Source organism: Microtus ochrogaster, chromosome 4 (assembly GCF_000317375.1).
Source record: "Microtus ochrogaster isolate Prairie Vole_2 chromosome 4, MicOch1.0, whole genome shotgun sequence".
NCBI classification, from domain to species: Eukaryota; Metazoa; Chordata; class Mammalia; order Rodentia; family Cricetidae; genus Microtus; species Microtus ochrogaster.
Window position 1 is genome coordinate 82,831,551 of NC_022011.1, and position 7,614 is coordinate 82,839,164.

The 7,614-nt window shown below is 41.0% G+C and overlaps 1 protein-coding gene across 1 annotated transcript in view; it reads right to left on the bottom strand.

Moving 5' to 3' along the window:
* The window catches only part of Ola1 (Obg like ATPase 1), a 133,880-nt gene that overhangs the window by 115,129 nt on the left and 11,137 nt on the right, over positions 1-7,614 (bottom strand). The gene's annotated exons all lie outside the window — the stretch shown is intronic.

Genomic DNA, 7,614 nt, shown 5'->3' on the forward strand with positions numbered 1-7,614 from the left:
AAAAACCCTGTCTCAAAAAAAAAAAAAAAAAAAAAAAAAAAAAAGAAAGAAAACACATCTAATGCTCAAAATTTTAAGGACAAATCTAGGAAGGGGGAAGAAACATTTTTACAAACACAAAATATCAAATTTGATATAAAATTTATAATTTTATAATTAGGTTATGTTCCCTATCTCAGTCTATTTGGAATTTGAAAAGAATGTTCCCAAAGAGCCTTTGTTATAGAAGATAGCTGGAGTTTCATATAATGTCACAAAACATTCTTCTCACAACACACTCCATAATGCCAATTTCATTTCACCCATATCCAGCACAGCCTTCTCTAACACGACATGCTGAAGCTAGCACAACTGTTCCCAAAGCATTCCAAATTGAGGAGTGAGTGGCTGCTATTTGCGAAGAAATGGGAGGTCAGAGCTCACATTAGCTTCTCATTGCTATTACACGAGGATTACTGGTAAGCCTCAAACTATGAATTATGAAGGTAAAAATGTGACTTTTTCACTATATGATTTAACCAAGATAAAAAGTGCATTCATATGGAATAAACTAATCATTAATTTCCCAATTATCTGCTTCATATCAAGTGAATACTCAGAGGATGATGACAGCCCATAGTAACACCAGTCATGTTGTAACTGTGCCAGCAGTCAAATCTGAAACAAAGTAAGACTTTTAAGGACTTGCTGATCTGCACCCATCAGCAACAGAGAACAGCAACCTCACCACAAAGGCTTTCCCTCACCCCAGACAGAGGGTACAAGGGATTTAAAGTGAGAATCACTGTCACACAGTGTTTCTGGCTTTAACCCCAAGGAGGACTGAGGAAGTGGCTAAGGATTTAGTTGGCAATTACAGGGCCAGCACTCACAAACTCTGGTTAGGCGTGATTATGTAAAAATGTTTGCATATGGACTAAATTTGACAACAAAAAATACTCAAAAAGTATAACAGTCATGTTACTATGGTGGAATTAAAAATGATTATTTTTCTCCAAAAACCTAAAAATAAAACTGTTTCTTCAGATGAGGTCTTATTAGCTCATGTTCATCAAGGGAAATCAGACTTAACCAGAACACACCTGATTAAACTTTTAAACCTAGGAACCAGTCTTTTTGTATTTGGTTTTGAGAGCTACAGAACATCATGAACAAAGTGAGGACCAAGGCTTACCCTAGTGCTGCTCCTGAGAAGCCTGCTTTGACAAGACGCTGGACTGCCCTACCTATCAGTCTCTAAATACTGCACTTGCTGATACCACACTGAGACCACACACTGCACAGTTAGGTAGGAACATGTGCCAAATAAGCATATAAACCACCACTGGCCAATCAGTGGCTTTCGAATGCCCAGACAGATTGCATTACAGAGGGTAAAGCTGGGCATTCTCGGGCCTCTTACAAGATCTACCAGTATACAACCCCATGTTCTCAATATATCCAGATACATGGTATAAAGGCAGGTTTTAGAAACATGGGGCTAGACTCAACTCAGCTAACAAACTATGAACTGGTGGTGAGCGCTGTAGGATTTACAGTGGCACCCATAACAAGCTAGCATGTAGGGACCAGAGGAAGGCCTGAATGAATGTGTATTGTTGACACCCACGGTGCCATGACAAATAAAGATTAAGGCCTTAGGTCCATGGTGAATTAGACAAAGTTGGTTCCTATATAGGCCAGGCTCCATAGGATGGCAAAATTTTTCCCTGGGGGGGGTCCAAGTGCAACAGAATGACAACTGTGTACGAAATCTAGCAACTGCAGCTTCCTCTTGGAAACTGCCTCCTGAGACCCCCCTCTCCCTGTGCTGAGGATCCAGGCTAAAATCCAGGTATGAGGAGCATACCACTCACCTGACCCAGCTTTTCCTGTCCATGTGTCTGTTTTTCTTAGTGTCACTGTCCTCTCTTCATTTCCTTGTCACCCTGGTCAGAGTTCCAGGACCCAAGTCCCATAAGACACAGTGCTGCAACAATGTCAAAACTCGAGGACTAATGTGACTGAGAGGAAACCACTGGCTCCTCTTATAAAACCGCACTTTAATTTCAATCTTATAAAAACAGATGTCATACTACTTATTTTTAAATGTATATATCTTAAAGACATAATCCATTTCACTCCCAAAAAGGTTGCAAGGTTGGGCCAGTGAGAAGGCTCAGCAAACAGAAGTGCTTGCACACAAAACTGGCAACCTGAGTTTAATCTCCGGCACCTGCTATAAGGGTGGGAGGCAAGAACTCACTCCACAAAGTTGTCCACTGACACACCAGGTATGCATGCAAACACTCCTGCACATATACCATACACACACCTGTATAATATATATTTTAACTTTTAAAGGACTATAAAACAACATAATTTAAAACGTTAATATGTAGGCATGGAACAGCTACTTTTTAAAAGAGAATTTGCATTTACACCGAGGTCTTTAAATGTCATGATTATTAAAAATGGTCAAGACTTCACAGAAAAATAGCTAATTTCAGGTCTGGCACAAAAAACACACGTAAGATGAGCTAAGTGTAATGACACATGCCTGCAAAACTAGCACTTCAGGCTAAGGCAGGAAGATCTTGAGTTTGAGGCCAGCCAGGGCTATACAGAAAGATCCTGTCTCAAACGAGAAAAATACAAACAACAAAGAAATAAGCTGGAATTTCAACTTTTCTCACAGAACAGCAGGAAACTATTAATAGTTACGGAGCCCTATCAACAGAAGTGAGTGCCTGCCATCCCCACTATTTCAGGAAGGTGAGGCAGGAGAGCTTAAGCCCAGAATCACAAAACCAACCTTGGTAACACAAGAGAGAGAGAGAAGGGGGGGAAGGGGGACGACACACACACATACAGAGTATCTAGATCCAACTTTAAAAGGCACACTAACCAAAGGTCCATCAATCTGAGCATGAATCAAAATGGCTAAAGCATATTGTAACAAATCAAATATTTACTATACATAGTAAATAAACCTCAAAAAATATATGTTGGTAGGAGGCTACTTGTTGGTCCCGGCTGCTCAGCTCAGGAATAATCACACAGAAACTGTATTAATTAAATCACTACTTGGCCCATTAGCTCTAACTTCTTATTGGCTAAGGAAGATGAGCATTAAAGTCATCTTGTCCTTGTGTTTTTATATATTTCTATTCTTTTGAAACAGGTAAGGGGTGGATCAACAGCTCACTTGGAAAAAGACTTACTGCACAAGCATAAGGAACCAGTTTAGATCCCCTGAAAACCAGACTGCTTCCCCCAACTACAATCCCAGTACAGGTGATGCAGCACCAGGCGGATCCATGGAGCTAGCTAGCCAGCCAGTCTAGCTGAGTTGAGTACCAGGATTGGTGAAAGACCCAACTCAAAAACTAAGGTGGAGGGGCTGGAGAGATGGCTCAGAGGTTAAGAGCACTAGCTGCTCTTCCAGAGGTCCTGAGTTCAATTCCCAGCAACCACATGGTGGCTCACAACCATCTATAATGAGATCTGGTGCCTCTTCTGGTGTATATATGTTAACAGAACATTGTATGCATAATAAATAAATAAATCTTTTAAAAAACAAAACTAAACTAAGGTGGAGACTCTTCTTTCTGCCTTCCATCAGTTTCCCCAGTCTCATCCCCAGCCCTGTGGCAGTCAGCTTGCAGGGGCCTCTCCTCCTGCACAACTCTCCTGCCCTGACTCCTCTAAACCTTGCAGCTGATCCAGCTTTCTTCCTTCCTGCAGACCTGCTCAGCCCATTCCTGTTCCTTTGTGCCAGCCACCTCCATCTAGAAATACTTTCTACCTGAGATCCCCAGTAGCCACACACCTGACCTGGACTCAGATCAGTGTCCAGCTCTCCATCTCCTACAGTAGATGGGAAGAAATACAGAGACCCACACCTGGACAATATGCAAACAGTGGCAGACTTTTGAACTCAGTCTTAAATGGGGCATCTCCATCAGACCTCCCCTCAGGACTAAAGATCTATGCAGAAGAGAAGAAAAAATTTTAAGTGTGGGGGACGGAAGACACCAAGGAAACAGTGTCTCCCAGACAACAGGACTGACGCAACATAACCTCGCAGAGACTGTGGAAGCATGCACAGGACCTGCACGGGTTCAAGACAGATGGGGGACCAGTGCTGAGGGGAAGTAGACATGAGCCCCCCATCCCTAACCCAGAAGCTATCTCCAAGTACCAACTGCTCAAAAAGTTTCCAATGGAGTCTTGTGTGTGTGATATCTCACACACACACACACACACACACACACACACACACACACTTAAGAGAGGCTAACACAAAAAAACTCCTTTTTGGAGATGTTTGTCTCATAATGTTTTACATGGGCATTTTTTTACCTGATCTCTTGCTTACAAATTATGGTTTCCGATTCTGTGTTTTTAATGGTGTATTGTGTATACATATATGTATATTTCTTTGGCTTTTATGTTTTTTTGGTTTATTTGCCTGTCTGTTCTCTAGAGAGAGAGGGAAGGCATTGAATTGGATGGGTGGAGAAGTGGGGTGAATCTGGGAGGAGATGAGGAAGGAAAACCAGATCAGAATATATGGAAAAAGTGTATTTTCAACAACAACAAAAAAGACTGGAAATAGACTAAGGCAGAGGCCCTCCCCACATCAAATTCAGGCTTCCATTTGCACACATGCACACACACACAATGAGAACACATCAAAGATATATAAGGGCCAACTTGAAAGAGCTCCCAAGAGCTGAAGCCAAAGCAATTTGAGCAGCAAAATTAAGAGGTAGTAATGGATTCTAATCCAAAGAATAAAATAAGCCTCATTAGTACTGATTAGAACTATAAAATGATTTAATAAATATGTAACTCAATATACAAGGACAAGGAGCATTTCAAAGAATACAAGAAGAAGAAATAGGAAAATTACCTTCGCATAGTGATAATTTTGTTTGTGAACTAACAAATGAAGCCTGCCTGAAGATCAGAGTGGTTTCAGAGCTAAACCACTAGTTAGGCATAGAGGCTAGGGAAATGGTGGCACACACCTTTAATCCCAGACAAAGGTGGTCGGATATCTGTGAGTTCAAGGCCACCCTGGACTACCTGAGAATGAATCTGTTTAAAAGAGAAAAAGAGCTCACACAAGGTAATCCCAGCACTTGGGATCACAGGCCTTTAATGCCAACAGGAGGGAGGTGGAGACAGGAGTGATATGGCTGGGTGGAGAGAGGAACATAAGGCGGGAGGAGACGGGAGCTCAGATGCAATCTGGAGATTCAGTCTGAGGATCTGTAGAGAAAGGATCCCCCCCTTCAGTCTGGTAGAGGTAAGAATTCTCTAGTGGCTGACAGCTCTGTTTCTCTGATCTTCAGTATTAACTCCTATATCTGACTCTGTTTTTTTAATTATTAATTATAATAATTATGGAATGCCATATTAATAATGTCTTTGGAATGCCATATTAACAATTCCTACAGATAGGACCTACTGAGACCAAAGAATTAAAATGCAGTAAAAATAAGGCAAGCCAAGTGTGGTAGCTCATGCATTTAATCCCAGCACTCAGAACTTTGGAAGCAGAGGCAGACAGATCTCTATAAGTTCAAGACCAGCCTGCTCTACATAGTAAGACCCCATCTCAAAAGCAAACAAATAAAATAAAATAAAGCAACTATTGTTGAATACCTAGCACAATATATAAAGTATTTAAAATTACACATATGTATTAAGTTTTATAAACATATATAATTAAATATATACATATAAAAATTTAAAACGTGTGACAACTTGCAGGAGCTGATTCTTCCATCATGTGGGTTCTCGGTAGAACCCTGCTTAACTGTGTCAGCTCTTTTAAATGAAAATACTATGATCATCAATATTTGCAGACTACAAAATATCTTCCTCAGAGTTCCTTTACAAAAGGGGAATGAGAGAGATGGCTCAGCAGTTAAGAGCACAAGATGCTTCTGCTGGTGCAAAGGACCTGAGGTTAGTCTCCATCACCCACACAGGAAGGCTCACAATAACCTCCAGTTCAAAGGGAACCTGAAGCCTCTAGCCATATGCATATACACATTATTTGTTTAATCTACAAATGAAAGAAATCAAGAATGGAACCAGCTAGAAGGGAAAAGTTGTAGGCATACTAAAGAACAATTCCCTGAAACATCAACCAAGCAAGAGAATTACTTTCCTGGGTAGTTCTAGAGTGCTTGAACAGAGAATACCACATGTCTCACAGCAGCGAGTTTGTGTGTCTGTGTGTGTGTGAGATGCACATGTTTATGTGTGTGTTTTAAAATATAGACTACATTTCCTAACCTTCCTTGCGACTAAATTTTTGGTTTTGATTTTGGAGACAGGGTTTCTCAGTAGTTATGGAGCCAGTACTGGAACTAGCTCTGTAGACCTGTCTGGCCTTGAACTCACAGAGATCCGCCAGCCTCTGCCTCCCCCAAAGGCTAGGATTAAAGGCACAAAGGCACGTGTCACAACTAAATTCTCGTGACTACTTTCTGGCAAAGGCATGGTAGCAGAAGTGCTGAGTGGTACTGTGCTTTAAAGGGAAACGCTGCTAAATTATTGAGTTCTTTGGGTAAGCAGCTGTCTGCAGTTCATAGCAACCTAGGCTATAGGAAAAGGCCACAATCCTAGGGATTGCTGAGCCAAAAAGAAACTGGGTTCCCTAAGGCTATCAGAAAGGATGTCCACGATGACTAAAGTAACCAACCTATGACTATACAACACACTAAACTCTTTAAGCCAAGGTATTGGGGATATTCTAACATCCATAACTCAAGCTAATGCCATGCAAGAAGAGCTACCTATCCTTGACAAAAGTCTAGAACACTGAGCAGTTTCCTAAGAGCTTCAAAGTCTTTCACTTACAATAATACAATAGTCTAACAAGAGGCAATTTACCAAGAAACAGTAAGACAGACCTAGAAACTAAATGTCCATACTCTTAGCATGATACTCTTTCTTCTTCATTAAAAGCAGTATCAAAAACATGTGTCTTTATCACTAAGCCTACATACAGCTATCAAAGGGGGGAAATTATCCCATTCACAAATAATTGTTACTTTCCACAAATAATTATTGGGTGTTCACTATATTACTAACACCAGTCTAGGCACTAGAAATATGTCAATAAACAGGAACAACACAATCTCTTCCTTTATGGAACTGAGAGTCTAATTGGAGATGCCAAACAATTCATTCAATTAGATATTATGTTTGAAACATTCAGAACAAAGACTTGCACATAATAAATGTTCAATAAATGTCAGATTCGCTTTCCAGGCAAAGGGACTTATTCCTGTAGTACCAGCACTCAGTAGGCTCAGGCAGGAAGATTTTGGGGAACTCAAGGGCACAGAAAATTCTAGATCAGCATGGGTTACAGAATGAGACCTTGTCACAAATGATATATGATATGATATGATGAGACCTTGCCAGAAATGATATAGGATAGAATAGGATAGGATACAAAAATCAGCCAGGCTCAGTGGTGCATCCCAGCACTAGGGAGGCAGAGGCAGGATGATCTCTGTTGCGGGAGGTCCTTCCGCTCCTCCAGCCTATAGCCGCTGAGATACCCGCCCATTGGGGCGTGGTCTCTCTCCCTTTAAAAAAGCGGCC